Source organism: Nyctereutes procyonoides, unplaced genomic scaffold (assembly GCF_905146905.1).
Source record: "Nyctereutes procyonoides isolate TBG_1078 unplaced genomic scaffold, NYPRO_anot_genome, whole genome shotgun sequence".
In the NCBI taxonomy this organism is placed as follows: domain Eukaryota; kingdom Metazoa; phylum Chordata; class Mammalia; order Carnivora; family Canidae; genus Nyctereutes; species Nyctereutes procyonoides.
Window position 1 is genome coordinate 26,484,919 of NW_026575042.1, and position 26,021 is coordinate 26,510,939.

Here is a 26,021-nt window from a genome sequence, read left to right on the forward strand (position 1 = left end):
CTTGCCCCTCCCTGTCCCACTTTCCCACTCCCGTCCCCATGTTTTTTGGAATCATCTTCCAAATAAATTACTTGCACTCAGTTCCTGGTCCTAGGGTATCCTGGGGAAGCCAAACTCAGATAATATTCACCAGTCTTTCCATTTATTTATTTATTTTATTTATTTATTTATTTATTACAGATTTTATTTATTTATTTGAGAGAGAGGGGGGAGAGAGCACAAGTAGGGAAGAGGAGCAGAAGGAGAGGGAGAAATTGACTCCCTACTGAGCAGGAAGCACAAGCAAGGGTGGATACTAGGACCCTGGGATCACGACTTGAGCAGAAGAAAGAAGCTTAACCAATGAGCCACCCAGGAGCCCCCAGTCATTCCATTTTAGCACCAACTCTGATATGCTTTGTTTAATGAAAGGGAAATTTAGAATTTTAAAAATTATTTTGATGTTTTATTGGTTATGTTCAAGTTTCTTTTGCCCTCACTACTATAGAAATTCAAGAGAGTTACCTACTTAAAAAGAATATGCTGAATGGGGGTGTGGGGCACAGTTTGAGTGAGGATTGATTGGGAAGAGTCCCTAAATATGCATGCTGGGAAGACAGATATAAGAGGAATTAGAAGTGGTTCACAGTCTAGCTAAAAAATGGCAGGAAAAAAGGGTGACAGGTGGAAATAAATAAAGATCGATTTTTTTATTGAAATATAATTGATGTACAACATCCTCTTAGTTTCAGGTGTGCATCATAGTGATTTGATATTTTTACACATTATGAAATGATTCCCATGGTAAGTCTAGTTACCATCTGTCACCATACAGAGTTATTACAGTAAAATTGACTATATCCCTTACACTGTACATTATATCCCTGTGATTTATTTATTTTATAACTGAAGTTTGTTCCTCTTAATCCCATTTCACTGCCCCTTCCCCTCTGGTAACCAATAGTTTATTTCCTGTATCTATTGAGTTAGCTTTGGTTTTGATTTGTTTTGTTTGTTTGAAATAAAGACGGATTTGCACTAAGAAAAGCACAGTCTCTCACTTTCTCCTCCTTTGTAGGTATGTGTGGCAGAAATGTTCATTATTTTTACTGACAGAATTTCATCTTTGTTAGAGTGACAATGTATCCAGCCACAAGTGATGAGTCTTGATTGATTTAAGTCAACTGTGGCAACACTATTTCCTTACTATGCAGTTAAAAATTGCCATGTGATTAGGGCTAGGCAATGAAATGTATTAAAAACCCTACTGGGGGATCCAAGGAAAACTTTGCTTCCCTAACAAAAGGGACAGAATGGTCTGTCACTGTTTTATTCTCTTTTTTTGTGAGTTAAATATAGATGTGATACCTAGAACTGTAGCAGGCATCTTGTGACCATGAGGCAAAAAGCCAACATGCTAATAATGACTGAATAGATAGAAAAGAAAGATGAAAAGAGCTTGTCTGCATTAAGCATTATCCTGGGCTGTTGATGTATATTAAAATTTATTAGAGGAAAATAAACCTCTATTTGTTTAAGCAACCCATAAGTTGAGTTTTCTGCTATTTATAGCTTTCCTAAATTTTAAAAATATTATCTTCCAAGTCCTTTAAAAAAATATTCATACATGTATTTTGAGTCAGTGACAACCAATTATGAGTATCATTACATCAATAAAATCTTGGTTAATTTGAATTTAATTAAGTTTTGAGAAGGCCCACAGATCAAAGTCCAAAGTTCAGTTAACTGAAGAAAGCATGGTAATTTAGTTGATTAATTAATTAGGAAGAACTAACGGTTGAAGGACTGCTATCAGAACTGGTCAGTAATCCAATAGGAAAATAGTTAATTTTTAGGGAATATTCAAAGATTATACTGCATATATACATATATAACCTGTATGTAGTTTTCCTAGATGACATATAAAGTATTTTGCACTTGGCTTTTTATTTGTTAAGAATATACCCTGGATATTGCCCCGCCAACAGTTCAGAGAATTTCCTCATACTTTTCTATTTTTACAGCTTCGTGGTACTCCACTGTGTGGATATCTCATGGTCTTTTCAACAACTGCCCTATAGATGGGTGTTATGGACTTAACTGTGTCTCCCCAAAGTTCATATGTTGAAACCTTAACCACCAGTTCTTTAGAATGTGACTGTATTTGGAGATTAGGCCTTTAAAGAAGTAATTAAGGTTCAATGAGGTCATACCGGTGGGGCCCTAATCCAACAGGACTGGTGTCCTTATAAGAAGAGGAAGTGACACCACAGATGGAAGCACACAAAGAAAAAGCAATGTGAGGACACAGCAAGAATGGGAGACCAGGTACTGACCACTACCGAGAACTCCCTCTGAGCACCAGAATCCAGAGGGCTTTGCTTTGGGACTCCAATCCTCCACTTTGGAAGCCCTTACTTTCTCCCCAGGCAGCTCCTGTGACATCTTTAGCTAGCAGTGCTCCCAGGTTTGGCCTGGGGGGTTAACTTGTGGCTGCTAGTTCCCCTGCAGCTCCATAGCTGGGTGAGGGGAGCATTTATGCATGTGAGTGGTGAGGGGGGTGGGATATTGTCACAGCTTTGCCACAGGCAGCCTTCCAATGAACACTTCCTCCACAGTTTACTATACCACCTCCCACGCTAACTCTCTCTACCTGGTGACTCTGGTCTTCCAGCACTTCTGGGACTCTTTGGGGAGACAGGCTTCAGGCTGAGCTACAGCCTTCATTCTAGCAGTGGTGAGTTCCTCCATATGTTTACCTGTTAATGTGTTCCCATTTGCCATCTGCCATCCAAACATTCATTAATAACGCCCATGTAATGATAAACCTGCTCCTACTCTCTACACTGTTGGGGGTTTATTTCCTCTGGAATTTATGTGTCATAATTTCAGTGGGATTTGGAGAGAGAATGGAGAGACAATTGCATGTGGGTCCCTCATCCTGACCTAAAAACCTGATTATAACATAGTGTAGTGTCAAGGGCACTTGATAAGGTGGCTAGAGACTAATGTCCTTGTCTAATTCCATTGCCATCTATGTCACCGTGTTGTTATACTCTTTCCTTATTTGTCCCTTACAGTTCCAATATTCTTATATTTTTTTAGTTTTTTTAATTTGAATTTTTAAAATTCCAATATAAGTAACATATAGCCTTATATTAGTTTAAGGTGTACATTATAGTGGCCCAACAATTCTATACATTACTCAGTGCTCATCATGATAAGTGTACTCTTAATCCCATTCATCTATTTCATCCCCTTACCCATGTCCCCTTGTTAACCACAAGTTTGTTTTCTGTGTTTAAGATCCAACATTCCAAGATTGGGGGGGGGGTATTTTTTTCATATGCCGACACCACCTGGTGACTCTGTGAGCCTTATCCCTCACATTTTCTCCTGACACACCAATGCATCACAAATGAACATCTGTGTCACCTTCCTTTTTTCCAGTCCAAGAACTTACAAAGATTTCAAGAGGAAAGAAAATCAGAAGCAAATTATTCCTCTGAGAAGTCTCAAAATGATGTGGAATCCTTTTGTCCTCTTATTTTCTAATCCCCTGCTAACAATAGACTCTGCTTTCTTAAGACCTACCCTTTCTATGATAAGGAGACACTGAACAAGCTTAAGTGAAAAAATTAGGCAAAGGAAGTAGCAGAAGCAAAGCTAACTGGTACTGCCAGTGTGGTGAGAATGTGTCCATTCATCCAAAGAGAAGCTGTTGGGACCCAAGGACACTTAAAACACAGCCATTACCCTCCAGGAATGTACAGTTTCATCAATCAGATTTTCCATCAAGGAGCCACATTGGAAAGGAGCAGTCAAGTGTTGTTTGCTGCTCTGGATAAATGTGAAGCTGCATGAGAATTCATTTGGTGGAGACTGTGCCCTACAGGGGTGCAGTCTGTTATTGCCAACAAAATGCCAAAGTTTGGAACGAAAGATATAAATTTCATCTAGAAGGAGTCTTTGAAGCATATGGCACAGAGATGAGCTGGCTCATAGGGACAGAAATGTGCCAATATGGCATGCCAAGGTGATGCAGGAAGAGTGGATATAGGTAGCCAAAGCCAGCACTTCAGCTCACCTTGTACCATTTGCCAATCCAGAAGATGTTTGCTGAGGTTGGGCAAGGATGGCATAGATCTTATGAAGATGTTTATTTGAAGATAGGCTACCATTGTTTAGAATGGTGAGTAAAGGGACGCTTGGGTGGCTCAGTGGTTGGGCATCTGCCTTGGCCTCAAGGTGTGATCCTGGAGTCCCGGGATCGAGTCCCACATCAGAGTCCCTGCATGGAGCCTGCTTCTCCCTCTTCCTGTGTCTCTGCCTGCCTCTCTCTCTCTTTCTCTCTCTCTTTCTCTGTATCTCTCATTAATAAATAAATAAATAAAATCTTTAAAAAAATGGTAAGTAAAAAAATTAGGTATGGTTTATTTAGGTCCATTTACTTAGGTATGGTTTATTCACCTCAGATATCTCTAGTTGCATTACAAATTACCCCTAAATATGGCACCTAAGGAAACAACCATTTCATTATTATATCTTATGAGTCTGTGGGCCAGGAATTTGAATACAACACAGCAGTGCAATTCTCCTATTCAAAACAGTCTCAAGTGGGGTGCCCGGGTGACTCATTTGGTTAGGTATATGCCTTTGGCTCAGGTCATGATCTCAGGGTCCTGGCATAGAGCCCCACATTGGGCTCCCTGCTTGGCGGGGAGCTTACTTCTTCCTCTCCTCCCTGCTCATGCTCACTCTCTCTCTCTCTGTCAAATAAATAAATAAAATCTTAAATAGCAGCAACCACAACAACAACAACCCCCATCCCAAAACCCAAAATGGTCTCAACTGAGATCACCTGGTGATTTCAGTGGTGATACTCAGTTGGTGCATGGGCTTCACTTATATATCTGGCACCATGGTGATGGAAAGACGGCTGTATCCAGCTGATTCTGTTGACAGGAGTGCTTGCATGTGACCCCTCCAGCATGACTGTTTCAGAATAATTGGACTCCTTACATGGTGGCTCAGGGGTCCAAGAGAAAGGATTCTAAAAGATAGGAAGTGGAAGCTGCCAATGTCTTTTTTTTTTTTTAAGCTGCCAATGTCTTAAGGCCTGAGCTGGAAAACTGGTACAGCATCACTTCCCCTGTATCCTATATAGTCACAGAACTTCCCAGGGTCAGGAAGGAAATGTAGGCCCCATTTCTCGATAGAAGGGGTGTCAAAGACTCTGCAGTCACCTTCACTCTGTTACAGCATTAAATAAAAGATTGGAGGACAAAATGTTACGCCAAACTATTCATAGGGTGGCCAAACATCTTGTTTTTTCAGGACTGAGGGATTTCCTGGGACTTTTAGGGCTAAAAGTGGGACTATCCCAGGCAAACACAGTTGGTTGGTCATCCTACCTACTCAGCTCATTCTTGATTCACCGTGACCTTGACAGATACAACAGGTTCTTCCCATTTTTTGCATTTTGTATTCTTCCTGCAGGAGATGTATATTCATGTGGGTTATGGTTTAAGGAGACAGCTCAAGATATAGCTTCCTGAAGTTGAGATTGGAAATATAGATATTTTTTAGGAAGGAGAAAAGAATGCACAGTGGTACAAAGTGAGAATAAGGGTACCTGGGTGGCTCAGTCAGTTAAGCATCTATCTTTTGCTCAGGTCATGATTCCAGGATCCTGGGATCAATCAAGCCCCACATCAGGCTCCCTGCTCATGGAGGAGTCTGCTTCTCCCTCTCCCTGCCCTGCCCCTCTTCTGCTCATCTTTTCTCCCTCTCCCTCTTTCTCTCTCTTTCATAAATTAAAAAAGAAAGAGTAAGAAAAAAAAATGTCCCTTTCCATCTTTCCCACTTGTTGCTGTTAGAGCTCATCATTTTTATCATTCTAATTATATTTAGTCATAGCTTACATTTTGTTTGCTCTTCCCCAGCCCCTCCTTAGGCATCCAGGGCTGGATGAATATCCCATTGTAGCAGAAAGAACAGAAAATATAGGTTCAAATTCCTCTTTTGTCACATTTATTATTATTATTATTATTATTATTATTATTATTATTATTATTTTATGATAGTCACTCAGAGAGAGAGAGAGAGAGAGAGAGAGAGAGGCAAAGACATAGGCAGAGGGAGAAGCAGGCTCCATGCACCGGGAGCCTGATGTGGGATTCGATCCCAGGTCTCCAGGATTGCACCCTGGGCCAAAGGCAGGCGCTAAACCGCTGCGCCACCCAGGGATCCCATGTCACATTTATTATTAATGTGACTGTGATCATATCCCTGGACTTCTCTGAGTCTTAGTTCTCTCATCTCAAAAGCAGAGATGGTTTTATTTAATTTTCTGATGTACACATCAAATGAAAAATCCTATGTTCATTCATAATTTTTTAATCAATGGATTGGATGTAAGCCCTGATGGCATGATAGAATGTTTAGGCTACATGCAGCTTTGGAAGGAGAGCTAATAAACCAGATAATGCTCAATATCCCAAAAGATTTAATAGGCTGGAATGATGAGACAAATTTAATGAGATGAAGTTTAAGAAAATGAAAGATTTTGAGCTTTGGCCTTAAAAAAAAAAACCAACTCACCAACTCAAGTACAGGATAAGGACCAGGATTAGTAGCAACACCCATGAAATTATCTGGGAGCTTTAGTAGACTAGAGGCTGGGTATGAGTCAGCAGTACCATGTAACTACCAGAAATAAAAGCCAAAGATGCGTTGGGCTGATTATAGGGAGTCTAGATCTAGATCATAAGGGAAGCTCATCCTTTTCTGATCTGAAACAGAGGAACCACATCTGAGGTATGTATTCATTCATCTGAGAAGAGTCCCAGGAAAACTGACATTTAAAAATTCCAGTGTAGTTAACATATGGAGCTATATTAGTTTTTCAGGTGTACAACGTAGTGATTCAATTCTATACATCAGTTTTGTGTTCATTTTAAGTGCACTCCTAATTCTCATCACCTATTTCACCCATTCCCCCATCCATCTCCCCTCTGGTAGCCATCATTTTTTTTTCTCTATAGTTAAGAGTCTGGTTTGTTGTGGGTTTTTTTTTTTTTTTATCTTTTTTCTTTGTTCATTTGTTTTGTTTTTTAAATTCCACACATAGGGATGCCTGGGTGGCTCAGCGGTTGAGTTGAACGTCTCCTTGGGCTCAGGGTGTGATCCTGGAGTTCCTAGATTGAGTCCCACATCAGGCTCCCTGCAGGGAACCTGCTTGTCTCTCTGCCTATGTCCTTGCCTCTCTCTGTGTCTCTCATGAATAAATAAATAAAATCTTTAAAAAAATAAATTAATGAAATCATATGGTATTTGTCCTTCTCTGACTGGTTTATTTTGTTTAGCATTATTTTTACTCTCTAGCTTTATCCATGCTGTTGCAAATGGTGAGGTCTCATTCTTTTTTTATAGCTGAATAATATTTCATTGTATATTCATAACATCTTCTTTTATTCATCTATCAATGGACACTTGGGCTGCTTCCATAATTTATTTATTTATTTATTTTTAAAGATTTTATTTATTTATTCATGATAGACAGAGAGAGAGAGAGGGAGGGAGGCAGAGACACAGGCAGAGGGAGAAGCAGGCTCCATGCAGGGAGCCCGACGTGGGACTCGATCCCACATCTCCAGGATCATGCCCTTGGTGCTTAAACCGCTGAGCCACCCAGGCTGCCCTGCTTCCATAATTTAGCTATTATAAATAATGCTGCAATAAACATATGTGTGAATGTATCCTTTAAATTAGGATTTTTGTATTCTTTGGGTAGTTACTATGGCTTTCTTTTCACTTCAATTGCATGAAAAATGCTTTTTCATTTCTTCACTTAAAAGCTGCATGTGGCTTTAGGTCTGAAATGAGTCTCTTGTAGGCAGCATATACATGAGTCTTGCTTTTTATCCATTCCATCACCTCATAACTTTTGATTGTAACATTTAGTCCATTAACATTCAAAGTAATGATTGTAGGTATGTACTTATGGTCATTTTGTTACTTGTTGTATGGTGGTTTTGTAGATCTTCTCTGTTCCTTTCTTCTCTTGCTCTCTTCTCTCATGGTTTGTTAGCTTTCTTTAGTGATATATTTGAATTCCTTCCTCTTTATTTTTTGCATACCTATTACTGGTTTTTGGGTTGTGGTTACCATTAGGTTAAACAAAACATCTTATGCATATAGCAGTCCATATTAAGTTTATGGTTACTTAAGTTTGAACCCACTCTTTATACCTCTCCCCCTCACATACATTTTAGGTATTTGGTGCCACACTCTACATCCTTTTATTTTGGGAATCCTTTGACTGATTTTTGTAGATATATGTACCTTTACTGCTTTTGTGGTTTCTATTTTTCTTACTCATGCTATGGTTTTTCCTTTCTACTCAGAGTTCTTTTAACATTTCTTGTAGGATTGGTTTAATGATCATGAGTTCCTTTAACTTTTGTCTGTTTGGGAAACTCTTTATTTCTCCTTCTATTCTGAATGATAACCTTGCTGGACAGTATTCTCGGCTGCAGTTTTTTTGTTTTTGTTTTTGTTTTTTGCTTTCAGCATTTTGAATATATAATGCCACTCCCTTGTAGCCTGTAAAGTTTCTGCTGAAAAATTAGCTGATAGCTTTATGGGGGTTTCCCTTGTATATAACTGTTTTTGTTTCTCTTGCTGTTTTTAAAATTCTCTATCACTACTTTTTACCATTTCACTTACTCTGTGTCTTGGTGTGGACCTCATTGGGTGGATTTTTGCAGGGGATCTCTGTGCCTCCTGGATCTGGATTTGTGTCCTTCCTCAGATTAGGGAAGTTTTTAGCAATTATTTTTTTAATTAAAATTTCTTCCCTCCCCCCTTTTCTCTCTTCTCCTTCTAGGGTCCCTATAATGTGGATGTTATTACACTCGATGGTGTCCCTGAGTTCCCTAAGTCTATTTTCATTTATTATTATTATTTCTCTCTCCTGTTGCCATTACTCTGTTCTCCAGGTCACTGGTCCATTCTTCTGCTTCCTCTAGTCTACTATTTATTTACTTAAATTTTTACCTTAAAATAAACGGACAAATCTCCCTTCGCTACTCTCTCCCCTTTTTCGCAGGATTTCTCCAGCTACCGTCTAGAGAGCTCCTTCGTCGACGGTACCACTTAGAGGCCACATATCCCCCTTCCTTCCAGACTGTGTGAGCAGGCTCGCCGATGTACCCATCTATCCAAAAAAACAGACAACATCTGGAATCATGATCCATGAACCAAAGGCAGGCACTTAGTGATAACCTTTACCATGCTTTACAATGACACTGTACTTTCTACTTTAAACCACATCTATCCGAGTACTTCTCCACCTCTGCAATGCTTACTCTTTTTATATTAAAATTAAAACTACTTTGCTTCACAGCCCCCCTCATCATGCAGCGCTCCTCAAACTCCCCCCCCCCCCCCCCCCCCCACTCCCCCCGACCCCCCCCCCCCCCACAATCATTCACCCACCCCCCCACACCCCCCCCCATTCAGGGAATATACATATAAAAACATCCATTTAGTTTACCCCCCCCCCCCCCCCCCCCATCTTTTTCCTGTTTTTCCTTCATTTGGGACCATATTCCTCTATTACTCCATACTTTTATCTTACTCTCTGTATCTGTTTCTATGTGTTAGGAAAGTCAGCTACATCTCTTGCTTGTGAAAATAGTGGTCTTATGAATAAGAAGTCCTGTAGTGCCCTACAGTGCAATGTCTCCTGTTCACCAGAACCTGGTGCTTCAGGGGTGGCAGGGATGTGTGTTGCATGCATCCTACTGCTGTGGCTGAGCCACTTTTGCTTTCAGCCCAGTCTCTTTGCCTGTTGTGGGCAGTGTTTGGTCCCTCTGGTGTTAGTGGACCAGTATGGAGATGCCTTGGGCCCCTGTTGTTTCAGACTGGGTATTTGCCAGTGATGCAGTAGCACCAAACTGCAGGACACTTTCCCTGTGTTGTCCCCTGAGAAGCTTTCATTGGTGGGTAGGGACTGCAGTCAAACCAGATATCTGTCCCCACCTACTGCTGGGGGGCTGCAGTTTGACAGATGTGTGTGGTTATCTTCCCCCCCCCTTTCCAGGGAAGGAGTCACTTTGGCATGATGCTGGTCCCTGTCAAGACTGCTTACAACCTGCTAGGCTTATGGCACCACTTTGGATGGCTTCTAGCCAAGGGCATATTGGAAAGGACACATCTACAAGAGAACATAGGGGCAAGGTGTGTGGTGTTGGCAAGGTTAACAAGGTACGTCTGCTGTGAGAGAGAACCTAAAGCTGGGCGGAGGGGGCATGTCTGCAGAACATGGGGGTAGGGAACATTGCAACTTGTTAGGTAACAAATGTTGGCCTATACTGGTTCCCACAGGTGTCTATGTGTCTAGACTGGGGGGCTGGGGAAGGAAATGGCACCTGCCAGCTCTTTTGTTCTTGGAGAAGGCTCCCAGTGATTCCTGTACCTATCATATGTGCTCTGAGATTAGTAAACAAATCTCCCTCCTATCTATCCCAGGAGTTTTTCAAACTGCTACTTCTATGCTGTATCTGTGAAAGGCCATTTTTTTTGTGCTACCTCCTTCAGGGCAAGGGCTCAGTTTCCTCTTGTCCTCCCAGCTCTCCCAGAGCTAAGCCTGCTGATTTTTAAAGCTAAATATCATGTGCAGATTCCCCTGCCTTGGGTGCCTGGTTATGAAGGTCTGTTTCTCTCCCCTTTCCATGCCCATGGTATCCCTCCCTCCTTTGGATAGTTTTGTGGGTCTGTTTAGCCCTGACTGCATTGCCCTTCCTATCTTCTTCAGTGTGGCCTCTTCTCTACATTTAGTTGTGGAGAGTCTCTTGTGCCATTCTTTGAGTCATTTTCTGGGCATTTGCACCGATGTGGATATTATCTAGTTGTATTGGTGGGCCAAGGTGAGTTTAGGGTCCCTACTCTGCCATCTTCCCTGGAAGTCTTTGTAATATATTTTATTTATGACAAAGGAATATTGACTACAGAACTGTGTCCATGATGTTGTCTATGTCATGGGGCTTCTCTTGGGGCAGGGCACAGAAGAATATCACTCAGCACTAGGAGGATATAGCAGATTGCATTCTTCAGAGATGGCCATACTAATACACTTTTCATCTCATCTGTTCTTACAATGTGGTGCTGCTATTCCTCCATCCAGGGATAGGGGCCTATATTCTTGCCCCTTGAATGTCGGCAGATCTTTGTGATATCTTGACTAGCAGAGAAAATAATCCTACGTGACTTCTGAGGATAGGTCATAAAAAGTATACATCTTCTGTCCAGCTCACTCTCTCTCTGTTGGTCTCATCCTTGGATTCTAGTCACCATGCTGTAAGGAAACTAAGCATAGAAAGGCCACATGTAGTAGATACCCTAGGTACAATTAAGTCCCCTTGGCTATTCAAGTCTACCCAGCCAATAGACAGCATCAACTGCTACACATGTACTTGAGATAATTTCATCTCCATCTTTTGAGACCTCAACTGAGGCTCCAGAAATTGTGGAGGAGGGGTCAGTCAATTCTGTTACACAGTGTTTTAATTCCTGACCCAGAAAATCCATGAACATACAATGATGTTTTTATATTATTATACTTTGGGATCATTTGTTATAGCAACCAAAGTAACTGTAACAGAGGGATCCTACCCAAGGACTACTGTGGTCCCCCTATCCGGGAAGAAGGAAGAGAGTCTGAGTGATGTTTTGGACTGGAAGGATGAGGCAAGGGGTAGTAAGAGATAGGCAAGGGTGTAAAGCAAGGTATAGAACAGATGGGATCAGAGGATTCAAGAACTAAATCTGAGAACTGGGGGACTCTTGGCATGTGGTAAGTAGGCATTTACTATCCAAAGAGCCTGGTTTGCCTTGCAGCAAAGAGTGGTTCCAGATCAGAGAGGCGGTAGAGAAGGTTATCTTGGAAGCCAATGGGTGGGCTTCAGCATGCTGTAAAAAGGATTTGGACATCAGATGGGTGGCTGGACTAAATGATAATATTTAGGGGTGCCTGGCTGGCTCAGTCAGAAGAACATGCAACTCTTGATCTCATGGTTATGAGCTCAAGCCCCACATTAGGTATAGAGATTACTTCAATAAATGAAACTTTGAAAAAATAAATAAGTGATGAAATTTAATGTTCTTTCAGTTCTGATAATCCATGGAGTTCTTAGAAAAGCGTAAAATACTATGCAAATGTATATATTAATATTAATGCATACTCAGTGGGCCTGATAAGAAGAGGCTTAATAGAAATTGGTAGGTAGCTAGGAACACCTGGGTTGCTCAGTCAGTTGAGTGGCTGGCTCTTGATTTTGGGTCACGTCATGATCTCAGGGACCTGGGATCCAGCCTCTCACATTAGGTTCCATGCTCAGTGGGGAGTCTCCTTGAGGATTTTCTTTCTCCCTCTCCTTCTGCCCCTTCCCCTGCTCTTTCTCTCTAAAATAAATAAATCTTAAAAAAAGAATAATAAAATAAATTGGTATGTAGCTTAAAGTCAAGGCAAGAAGCTAAATAATTATCATAGGGTTAGTGGAGGCATCACTGTATCCCCCTTGTGTGATGGCAAGATATATTTCCACTATACCATCCACCATATGCTAACCTTCAGTTACTCATTAGAGTCCAGGCTCCAAGGAATATTCTCCTAATAAAGATGAGGGGAAGTGAGCAAGAAGAAATAAATCCATATGGGAAGTAGGTGACACCACAGCCATGGGGAAGAGGTAACTCCAACTCCTGGAGCCAACATTTATATACATTGTTGGAGAATGGGGGTAAAGGCAACCGGAAATGTAGCAGCTCCTGCCCTACATTCTCCAAATTATTCATAATATCTCTATTGATCCATTTATTGCAATAGCTTTTCATTATCAGTTCAATTAGGCTGACTTTTAATGTCTAAAGGGCAGGGATCAGATATCTTCATGTCCTTGGTGGTTAATATAAACCTTAAAGAGAACAGGAACTCAATAATTGTTTGATAAATATGTAGACAGAGGGAATGGCTGGCTGGCTGGCTGGCTGGCTGGCTGCTGGATAGGTAGATAGATGGATGGACAGATAACATTTCCTGTTGGATATTTAAAGGTTGGCAAGCCTATGAACCAAGTGCTGGCTTGGTATTCCAGTACTTAGGAAATCTGGCCCAGAGTCTTTGAATATGGGTAGGTGAGGGGTACAAAGAAATCTGGACATTTATGAGTGGTCTTCTGATACTTCTGTATCAACTTATCCTCCTTAGAATTGTTCTGTAAACTACTGTGGAGCCCTATGATGGGTCCTCCACCAATTAAGCATATTGTTCCTTTATTCAAAAAATATTTATTGAGTGCCCTAGTCCCCATGCTAGGCATTGGAGATAAAGATATAAACAGGTTGTGACTCTGACTACTCATAATCAAACACAATCTGATAGTGCAAGGACAGTAGAAGAAGATGCTGCAGGGACATGATAAGAGCAGATACATTGATCTATGAAAGATCAAGGAAGATTTCCCATAGAGAATGATGTGGAGTGCTGAGTGAGGAATCAGGCAAAATGAATGGGGATGAGTACTCTAGGCAGAAAGAAAAGCATATGCAAAAGTCTAGAAACAAGCTAAAGCCAGAAAAGCTTCAGAAACAGAGGCATTCTATTGGGCCATATATTAAGCCATAAAGAAGTATGAAGACTCACAGAAGATCCCTTTCTTTTTTTTTTAATTTTTTATTTATTTATGATAGTCACAGAGAGAGAGAGAGAGAGAGAGAGAGAGAGAGAGAGGCAGAGACACAGGCAGAGGGAGAAGCAGGCTCCACGCACTGGGAGCCCGATGTGGGATTCGATCCCAGGTCTCCAGGATCGCGCCCTGGGCCAAAGGCAGGCGCCAAACCGCTGCGCCACCCAGGGATCCCAGAAGATCCCTTTCTATTTGAACTGAAAAAAAGGTCTGTTAGCTGAAAAGCCTATTTGCTGTCCTGAAAGGGCCAAATTGTAAGTTCCTGGTCAGCTAGGACTGTGTTTTTCTCATCTTTGTGGCCACAGCAGGCTAGCTTTCTTACACAGAGAAGGAACTTAGCACCTATTCTACACCTAAAACTTCCCTTAACATGTGAGCAGATTCTAATTTTCTTCTAGGAGATTCTGTGCTCCAAGGTGTTCAGACTGAAGGCAACTGTCTTGCAGTCTTGCCTATGAAAACAACTCTGTATGAGCCTTTGGCTATCTCCTAATAACTGTGTATCTAGGTAGCTTTGTCTTGAGTTTCCTAAGAGGGAGATCCTAAGACAAAGAGCTGGGTGCTAGTGGTTTATTGGAGAGGTAATCCCAGGAAACACTGGTAAGGGTAAGGGAAGGTAAGACAGGCAAGGGAAGGGAGCCAATAAAGGATATGCTAAGTGAGTTTACTGCTATAGGAACCAGGGGCTTGAACCTCTGTGAGTCTCTGGGGAATTGTATAGAGAACATCTCAGACTTGGTTCAGAAAAGAGGGAGTGGAGGTATTTATCCCACCAAATCCCATGTCTCATTGATTGATTCGGGGCAGCTCCTGAGAAAGAACTTCCAACATTTCTGGCCTGCCCCCCATGCAGGCAAAGGAAGTGAAGGGTTATGGGTGGGGTACTGAAGCATTTGCTACTGGTTGCCTCCCACTTAGGCCCTAAGCCCTGCTCCTGTGGCTGAGACACACAGGAAGTCATGTCCCAGAGATCCAGGTCTCTGGATCATCATCTGGTCTTGTGCTAAGGGGGATTTCCTGATGGTAGGCAGGTTGAGGTCAATCCTGTGTCATTGCTCTGTTTGATCTACTGGGGTACTAAAGAAGTCACAAAATTCTTTGCTCACTTTTTTAAAGCTTCTTCCAACCCATATTCATATTGTATTTACACTTCAGTTAATTTTTCATCTTCTGTATTGATATAATTTTTGTTTTTAATCAACATTTCATTAAAATTTTCTCACCCTGACATGGTTCCTTGTTTTCTGCCTCACCCTTCTCCATGTCACAGTGCTGAAGAGATGTGGGACAGTCCAATGGTGATGGGGAAATGAAGTTTGGAAACTAGAAATAATGACACAAGGTCATGTGGCTAGCTAAAAACAGAGCCAGGACTAGAATTCAAGTCTCTAGGCTTCTAGTTTCAGAAGCTGACGAACTGATCATTGGGCTAAAACCAGGCTACTGCCTAGTTTTGTAAGTAAACATTTATTAGGACATTTGTTTACATGTTATATATAGTTTCTTTCATGCTACAACAGCAGGGCTGAGTAGTTGCAACAGAGACAGTATGTGCCCCACAAAGCCAACATGTTTACTATCTGGCCCTTTCCAGAAAGTGTGTCTGTTCTCAGCCACTGTGTATTCCTTTGTCCCCTAATTCCTAACTCTTGCATTATCTGCAGTTACAGTATCATCTCATATACAATTTCTCATTTACACTGCACAAGAACCCAGGTATTTCCATTTTATGGATGATAACATTAGGGCATAGAAAGGCTAAGTTACTTGCCCAATTACATAATTACATAGCTGGTTGAGAGATAGAGGCAAGACTCAAATCCACATCTTCTGACTTTAAGTTTATGTGTTTTTTTCCACCAAGCCTCTGCTCTCTCTTGGGCTGTCATGCCTGTCCCTGGTTTAATTCCTAAATACTCATTCATTCAGGCAAGAGCCTCCTTCAATAGATGTATAGCTTTCTGTATGGCATGAGTGATCTAGATGTATATCTTCATGTTTTTCTTGTTGCCTTCAACTCACACATACTGCTGGTACAAGATAAGTTATAAGAATCCAGGAACAAAGTCATAAATTTTGATAATGTAGGTGGTTGTTTTTTATAAACTGTAATTTATTGAGGTAGAAATGTAAGCCTTTCAAATGCAGAGGACTGGGAAGATTTATCTGTGGCACACTGCACTAGAACTCAGTCTCACTAGTTAAATATTCCAGAAGGGTTTAATGTACCCAGTTGTGACCATTCCAAGCAAGAGCATTTTATCTGAAATATTACAGTGGGACCATATGGTTCAGATAGTTGTCTGACAAATATATCAAGAGATAAAAGAATTACAAAAATTGAACACATGCCTCACTAGAAGCATGTATACAGGTGATTTATATTGAGAATCACTATTATACTAAAAAAGAATTTGTGGTCCCATCATAATTCATCTATAGCTAGCTCTAGACATTTAACATTTAAATGGTAAATTTAAATTATCTTATGATAAACAGTAGGATTCTATGTTTTACACACTTTTGGGTTAAAATTGACAAACTACCTTCAAACTATCACACACACGTGACTTACCATGTGAATTTGACAACACTCAAACTGGTCTGTACCCCTTTCAAGGAGAAAAGTCCACTTTTTTCCCACCCTCCCTCTGCTCCCTTGGGCTCATGACTTTCCTTAAGTCTCACTTTTAAAAACCCACCCATTCAGCCAAGAGCCTCATGGCTTTTTCCATGACTTACATCATCTCAGGTATATGTCTCTCATGTTTTCCTGTTGTCTCCAAACCAAACAAAAAAGGGAACTCTGACACAAGATAAATTACAAGAATCCAGGACCACATTTGGATGTTGCAGCAATATAAAATGCCTATAATCTTTTCTAAATGCTTTCTCGGGATCCCTGGGTGGCGCAGCGGTTTAACACCTGCCTTTGGCCCAGGGCGCGATCCTGGAGACCTGGGATCGAATCCCATGTCGGGCTCCCGGTGCATGGAGCCTGCTTCTCCCTCTGCCTGTGTCTCTGCCTCTCTCTCTCTCTTTCTCTCTCTCTCTCTCATAAATAAATAAAAATTAAAAAATGCAAAAAATGCTTTCTCTAAATCTCTGTGTTCCTTTCTTTGCAGACCAGTAACCAATAGCCCACAGAACAGCACCAATCTGCACTTTGAATGGCACTCAGAGAGAAAGATTTCCCATTCTTTATTTTCCATGTTGCGCTGGTTTTCTATTGTAAGCTCCTTTCTATATTCCCTCCCATCCTCTCAGAATTGGCCCTATTGCTTCCTTATTTCTACCTGTGAAACAGAATTGCACTTTCATCATAGTATTGTTAAGAAGGTTTTGATTCCCTTGGTAAGGTCTGCCAACCAAAAATGCTGGCTCCCTACTTCATGTACTCTCCTGGGAATGGCAGTGCTGTGCAAGACTCTCTTCTATTCTGAGTTGTGTAAGACTCTCTTCTATTCCACCTACACTTGGGTAGCATCTGCCACTTAGCCAGGGCAAAGGGAGGTACTGTTTAACATCTTTGTGACAGGAAGTGTCACTTCCCCATTGGCATCCAAGTCTAAAATAGATATCCCCACTGGGCAGAAACACTGTAGCCATGACACTACCTGTATCCTGTCATTGCCCTGGGAAACTACTCCTTCCCACCCCTCTCCTCTGCCCATGGCTGAAGTCCTATTTGATTGGCTGCATTTCTACTTGATCATATCATACTGAATATTAAGTAGCTAGAACATTCATTTTTGACAGTTACCTTGCCTGAAAGCCTAGTTGTCCCCATCAGTTTAACCCGCCCCTCCATTAAGATTAGGTTGACAGACACGCTCTTAACTAGAAGAGAGAAGAGCATATTTTAAACTATATCGGGATCCCTGGGTGGCGCAGCGGTTTGGCGCCTGCCTTTGGCCCGGGGCGCGATCCTGGGGACCCGGGATCGAGTCCCGCGTCGGGCTCTCGGTGCATGGAGCCTGCTTCTCCCTCTGCCTGTGTCTCTGCCTCTCTCTCTCACTGTGTGCCTATCATAAATAAATAAAATTAAAAAAAATATTTAAAAAAACTATATCAATCCCATCTGAAGTGTTAATTGCTGATATACACTGTGAAGTAGCATTTTTTAATGGATGAAATTTTAGCCTTTACTCCTGGTTGGTGTTTAGACTTTGATGGCTAAATTTCTCTAGAAGATAAATTATTTTGGGAACAGCTTGGGAATAGAACTGGCTTCTGTTCAAATTAAAGTTTGTCACCATCATACATTTTGCTTCCACATCCTCTCATCTCTACTTTTAGCTGTGTGACTTGCTAATTCCCCTGTATTTCAAAGGTGAGACATGCCAACATTGACGGAGGTAGTGAGTTACTGGGGGAAAGGAAAGAGGCTTTGACCTTGGAGAAAACACATTACAAGTAAATGTTACTTTAAATGCTTGGAGGAAAAGGTACATTGTTAGTTACAGGGAATTAAAGAGAATGATTAAAAATACTAAACTTTTTAAAGATGAAAGACATGCCTTATTAAATTAAAATCTTACACAAATGCCAAAAAAAAAATACTTAGTTTGAGGAACCTGTAAGAAATGTGAAGATTCTGTTTTCTCAATCCATTGAAGTCCCATATCTCAGAAAAACTGAGACTCACAGCTTTCAAAACAATTTAAACTCCTAAACCACGACATTCGGTAGGCTTCTGGCCATCACCAATTTCAGGAGGTTCCAAGGATTATCTTCCTTCTCCCTCACCTCCCTTCTTCATGTTGATTCTAGCAGCTGATATTTAAAGATGTGGAAATAATGCCATTTCCTCCACTGTTTTAAAAAAAGAATTGTTGAACTCAGACATGACTGTCACTCACAACCCCAACATCTGACTGACACTTTTTAAAAAGCTATGTTTTTCTTTTAAAACAAGGGTGACAAAAACAAAAAAACAAAACAAACAAACAAACAAACAAGGGTGACAGTTCCTGCATTAAAAAAAAAAAAAAAAAAAAAAAAAAAACCTCTTCCATCAACTGGGAAACACAATCACTAGAAATTTTTGGCACACTACTTTGGGAGAAAGAGATGATTGAGAAGAAAACAGGCTAATGTTGAGTACATTTGTTTAGAGCAACTGTCCAAGTTGTATCCCAGAGTCAGGGCAGATTCCAGCAATTTCTTTCTCATTCCATATCTGTTAGTTTTGGTCAGTGATGATTAATGGTTATAATGGTGACCCTTATACACATGAAGATCCCGACCATCAAAGGAAGAATAAATAAATATTGATTGGTACACTGTCCTTACTAAGGCAAGAAATTATACCAAAACATTATTTAAAAGAAAATCACAGGCCCAAAATAGAGTCCCTTGTGCTAGGCCCATGTCACTAAACCATGGTTTAATACTTAACCTAACTGCAGTTTTAATCTTCCTTAAGAATGCAATCTTAGGGATCCCTGGGTGGCGCAGCGGTTTAGCGCCTGCCTTTGGCCCAGGGCAAGATCCTGGGTCTCCAGGATCGAATCCCACGTCGGGCTCCCAGTGCATGGAGCCTGCTTCTCCCTCTGCCTGTGTCTCTGCCTCTCTCTCTCATTCTGTGTGACTATCATAAATACATTTAAAAAAAATAAATAAAATAAAAAAATAAAAAAAAAGAATGCAATCTTAACTGGTCAGTCTAGAATTTCCTGGTCAGCTACTGAGAGGTAATTCAGTCTAATAAGACCCTTTTGTCCCTGCCAAAGGAAGGTCAACTTTTCTTTTGATGACTTTTTTGTTCTATCATTTCTATGCTTTTAAAAATTTTCCCTTTTGTACAGATCTTTGGTGCTCCTGTCTAGTTGGTAGATGAGATACAGCCTGATTCATGAATAGTTCAATAAAACTGACTAGGTCTTTAAATTTAACTTGATTAAATCTTTGTTATTTAATATTTCAGAAAGATTTTCAACTTTAGTTGAAACCTTCATTTTAACCAATTGACTAAAAAAACCTAGAATCCAGATTCCTTGAATACTCTGGTTAAACTATTACCTCATCTGTAAAATAAGAAAGTTCCAGCAGAAAGTTCGTTCATTTATTTAGCAAAGACTTATTAAGTGCCTAATCTGTGCCAAAAACTGTATTAGGTGCTGGAAATACAGTCATGAGCAAAACAAAATTCCTGCACTCACATGACTTATAGATTAGTTGGAGATATATATAAAAAGCAAATAATTGTATAAATACTTTATAATTCCAATTGTGGTAGATCCTACAAAGAGGAAATACAAGATGTTATAAGAAAGTGTCATGCGGACAGAGAAACCTATCTGGGATTCCTAAATCCCAGCAATAAAAGCATGTGCAAAGGTGCTGAGGTGGAGGTGGAGTTCTATCCTTTAGAGAAAAGGAGAGTGGAAAAACAGCCTAAACGGTACAAGTAAGTTGATCAGGGATGACTCCAGAGACCATGCAGTGACTAGATCAGTTAGGGCTTTGTTGGTCATAATGATGAGTTCATATTTTATCCAAATAACAAAGAGAAACTGTGGCTAGGACACCTATTTGTTCCCCAATATCTGTTCATACCTTTTTTCCTTTAGCAATAGAACACCTGAATGTAGGCAGACACACAGCTGCCCAAAATAAAGGCTACATTTCCCAGACTCTTATGTGATGGAGCTCTTGCCAATGAAGTGTAAGCAGCAGTGATAGAAGCAACTTCCAGGAAGTATCTTTAAAGAAAAGGGTGTATTATTCCTTCTCTCAAGTGGGACTGCTGAAGGGATGGCAGGAATTTAAGTAGCCATCTTGGACCATGAAGGTAGAAGTTACATACCGAGGACAGCAATACCACAAGGCGAATGAAGCCTGATTACCTGTCACCATAAGAGGCCACACTACTTGTGGATGGATATCTCTGGGCTTCCACTATGTGAGAGGAGATTACACAGAATTACACATCTACTCAAGCCCTCTTAGACTTTCTGTCAGTCTCTGCTGAATCTATTCTTACTTGATTCAGAACTCATTTCTTAAAAAGAGAGGTTAAAGAAAGGTCTTTCATGATGGGATTATCATCTGTTAGCCCACAAATTTCTCTGACCTTTACGACAGACCTGAATATTTAATCTAAGAAATAAAACCAGAGCAAGGCTTTTGTTTGCTTACTGATTCATTTTTTTATTCATTCACTTAATCACTTGGCACCTGCTACATACAAAGTACTTGTCTTAGGTGTAGAGGACAAAATCACAAATACTTTGATGTCTCACCTAAAAGGACTTATAATTTGAAAATACAGATGTGGATGACCCAAGAAGACAGTTAAAGAAAAGCTGATGTTAAGAACAGGACAATTCACTGAGATAATAAAACTATCATACATTGAGTCTACTTGCACCTATAAAGCTACCACATGGCCTAAACTCCATTCCAATTCAGAAACTATCTAAACTAATAATCGAACATACAAAGTTTCAGAACAACAGGAAACTTTAAAGAAAGCCACTACCTGTCTAATTAATAGGATTCTGCTGACCTCAGCAGACCACTCAAGCAAAGTAAATAGGCAAAGATCATTTCCTCCTTTGAAACTAGGGATTAACAAAGAAAACTCAGCCAAACACTGGGCTTCAAACACCTGCTGATGAAATCTGTTTTATCATTGTCATTGCCAAAGCTAGTCCCCAGTCACAGGTTTATCATAGTTGCTGAGATCTTACTTAAGAATTACTGCTGCAGTTTTATTGGAGAGAAACCTGATATGATATTTAGAAGTAAAGTTGAAGAGCCAAATGCCTCAGCAAACAATCCTTTAAGAACATTTACGAGCATACACCAGCTAAGGGAGGAAGCCCTTGGAAGATGGTGTGCTATACAGTCTTAGGTGGCAGGCAGTAGAGGGGAGGGGAGGGCTATTTTTTGAGCACTTCTGTGCCAGGGATTGTGTAAAGCACATATTATAGGAGAGCTTGCTTAATATTGATAATATTTCTGTGAGATTTGAATGTTGTCTCCTTTAACACATAAAGAAACTGAGGCTGAAGAGGATATGATTTACCCAGATCATGCAATCCAGATGCATTCTGTTCATTAAGTCAGGCAACATGAAACTCTGTGGGAGACAGTGTCTTCAACTGTAAATCGGAAGTGAGGGGGTGTTAGCAGATGGTCTCTAAGGGCATTTTCCTTGTAAAAGTCAACTATAGTTCTCCACCTAATAGCTAACAAGCCTGTTTCTGAGCCTTGGGACCAGTTCTAGCAAGAGTAAAGTCTTCTCCTTGTACTAAGTTGATAAAACCAGTACAATAAACCAACTGTCTCTCTAGTGACTCTTCATCTTAAGATGAAGATCTTCATTTAAGATTTGAAAACATCTTAAGATGTATGAAAACTGGCACTTCGAGACACTTTGGTGCAAACTTTTATGGAAAAAAACAAGAAACATTTGACAATACTGACACTTAAAAACTTAAATTCTGTAATTCTGTTTGATGATGGGTTACTTCTGTCTTATGTAAAAGTTTGGAGAAAGGTATTTAAGTTAGTGTAGCAGCTCTGCTTGATGAGGTTCTCAGGGACATAGGATTCCCCCAGGCCAGTGCTCTATCATCCCTATGATGTGGCCCTTGTCTTCAGGGTCCAAGAAAGGGGCTAGAGCTCCAGACACATCTGCATACTAGGCATTAATATAAAACATAAAGAAGGAGAAAAGAGTGTTTACCAGTTAAGAAGATATCAGATATTCCACATAGTACTTGTGCTTAAATCCCAGAATTTAGTCAGTCCTAGGGCCAAGTGTTCTAATAACAGAGATATGAGATATAGTCGTCTTTATTCTGGGCAGTGAAACACTCAGCTAAAAGTCCAAGGCTTTATAATGAAGCAAAAGGAATAAAACAGGCACTGGTAATAGTCAGTGGTCAATGCAGTAAGTAAATAAGAAGGAAAGGAGTTTGTACATTATGATACTATGTGTGAAGAAAAAAATATGTGAATACACATATAAAACATCCTCAGAAACACTCAAGAAACTGACAGCTTCTTAGAGCCCTTCAATACTGTTTAAATTGTCACCATGAGTACAAATTGCTTTTATGATTTGAAATTTTAATTTGGCAATTGATAAAATTTATACAAGAATGGATCAAGAAACTTGAGAGAAATATACACAAATATTAAGGAAATTGTCTGTGGGGAGATACAGCAGCAAGTTACTAATTGTTCTTTTATTTCTTCTGCAATAATTTCTGCTTCTAAACACAGGTACTGGGGCACCCGGGTGGTTCAGTAGTTGAGTGTCTGCCTTTGGCTCAGGCCATGATCCTGGGGTCCCAGGATCGAGTCCCACATTGAGCTCCCTGTGGAGAGACTGCTTCTCCCTCTGCCTATGTCTCTGCCTCTTTCTGTGTGTTTCTCATGAATGAATAAATAAAATTTTTAAAAAATAATACACAAGGTACTGCTTCAAAAGTCAAGATGAATTAAGATGGAGTTAAATTAAGAGTAAAATATGCTAAGTGAAAGAAGTCAAACTCAAAAGAGTATATACTGTATGATCTAAACTAAAGGGCATTCAGGAATAGGTAAGTCTATTGGAAGAGGGAACATATCAGTAGTAAAACCAGAGGTTAGAGATAAAGGAGGATGTGACCACAAAATCTCAGGTTGGAGAGGCTACAACATGAAGAAATTTTTTACAGTGATAAAAATAGTCTATATCTTTTTTTATCCTAATCATAGAAATTTTAACCCTATGAAAAATATTCCAGAGTACAGAGAAAGAGGGAACACTGCTCAACTAATCTGATGAGGCTAGCCTAATCTTCATAGTAAAAAATGACAAAGATAACGTGAGAAAAAAAATGAAAGTCAATTTCAAGTCATGAACATAGATATAAAAATCCAAAAATATTAGCAAACTATATCAGAAAACAGATTTTTAAAGATAATAATATATGACTAAAGTTTATCACAGAAATGAGTAGTTAACATTAGAAAATCAATTAATATAACTACAATCTTAGTCTAAAGGAGAAGTATTACACATTACCTTAATAGACACAGTAAAAATATCTCCTAGAATTTAGTATACAGGTCTGATAAACATTCTTTTTTTTTAAATTTTTATTTATTTATGATAGTCACACACACACACACAGAGAGAGAGAGAGAGAGAGAGAGAGGCAGAGACATAGGCAGAGGGAGAAGCAGGCTCCATGCACCAGGAGCCCGACGTGGGATTTGATCCTGGGTCTCCAGGATCACGCCCCGGGCCAAAGGCAGGCGCTAAACCGCTGCGCCACCCAGGGATCCCCTGATAAACATTCTTAACAAACTAGTAATACAAAGAAACTTCCTTAACCAATAAACAATATCTGCCAAAATCCTAAAGTAAACATTATACCTAATTGTCAATATTGAAAGCATTTCTTTTAAGCTGAGGGAATGAAAAAAAAAAAAAACAGAGCACCTGCCATCATCTCTTATATTCAACCTCATACTGAAGGTTCTAGCCAATAAAAAAAGAAAAAAAAAAAGAAAGTTAAAGAATAAAGATAAGATGTGATTCACAATAAAACAGTCATTATCCATAGTTGATATATCTACACATGAACTCCAGAGAACCTACATACCAATATTAGAGCTCATTAAAGATATGAGCAAGTTCATCAGATACAAAAATCCACCATGAAAGTCTAGTGCATTTCTACCCATAATCAATACTTAGAGTAATTTTTAAGAGATGCCATTTACAATAGCATTTAAAGAGCATTAAGTACCTGGAAATAATTGTCCTAAAGATATGCAAGGCCAATGAAGAAAATTATACAACTTCTGCGAACTGTATTTAAAAAGACAAAAGTAATAGGGAAATAATACTATGCAGATATATTGAAAAATTTGATGTTATAAAAATATCAATTCTCCCCTAATTAATCTACAGTATCAATGTAGTTTTAACAAAAATTGCAACAAGTCTTTATTTTTAACTCAACAACCTAGATTCAAAAGTGTATTTGGAAAAGCAAAGGGTCAAGAATAGCCAAAATATTCCCCAAAAGGAGAATAAGATGGGAACTTGCCTGATCATATACCAATATACATCATAAAGATATAGTTGTTAAAACACTATAAACACTATACACTAATGGACACAAGAATAGACAAAAGTCCAATGAAACAGAATGGAGAGCCTAGAAATAGAACTACACACATATAGAAACTAGATATATGGCAGAATTGGCAAAATAGACTAGGAGGTAAAGGATGGTCTTTTCTATTGTGCTGGGGCTACTGGTTATCTATTATACACTATACATACTTCTTCATACCATACATCAAAATCAGTTCTAGGTCAAGTAAAGATTTAAATATGAAAAACAGACATTACCAAGTATTTAGAAGACAATATAGAAGTAAAGATTTACAACCTTGAAGGAAAGAATTTCTTCAATAAGATACCAAAAGGCACAAAAATCATACAACATACGATTATAGCTTTAGATACATTAAAATCAAGCTTGTTTATCCAAAGATACTGAAAAGAATAAAATGAGAGGCCAAAATTTGGAAATCTTTGTAACATATACAACTAACAAAGTATCAGTAATAAAACATGCTATAAAAGCTTCCACAAATCAATAAGAAAAAGACCATATAACAGAAAAACAGACTAAAGAAGAAACACTTTAGAGAAGAGAAAATATGAATGGCCCATAAACACATGAATAGATGCTCAAGTTCATTAGTAATAAGTGGAATGTAAATTAAAACCACACCAAAATAAAATTTCACTCCTACAAGCTAGCAAAAATTAAGAAATCTGAAAATATCTAATGTTGGAGACATTATTGAGCAACAGAAATTCTCACAAATACTGTTGGGAGAGGATGAATTGGTACAACCATATTGGAAGACACTTCGACATTAGAGTGTTGAAATTTTGTATACCTTAGGATTCAACTTATATTTCTATTTAGGGCATATGTGCCCTAGAGAACTTTTTACATGTGTGTATAAGAATATTTATAGCTTCCTGTACATAATAGCAAAAAAGCTGGAAATAATTCAAACGTCCATCAATAGAAGAACGAATAATTCTTATGTGAAAGATACAGGTGATGGAATTGTATATGAAGTGAAAATAAACTACAGCAACATGCATCAACATGGATGAACCTCAAAAGTGTGAAATTTAATAAATATATCAAATTTGCATATAGAAACATTAACATAAATTTCAAAATATGTAAAACCAATCAATATATTATTTAAAAATATAAACATATAAACTATTGCAAAAGAAGGACAAAT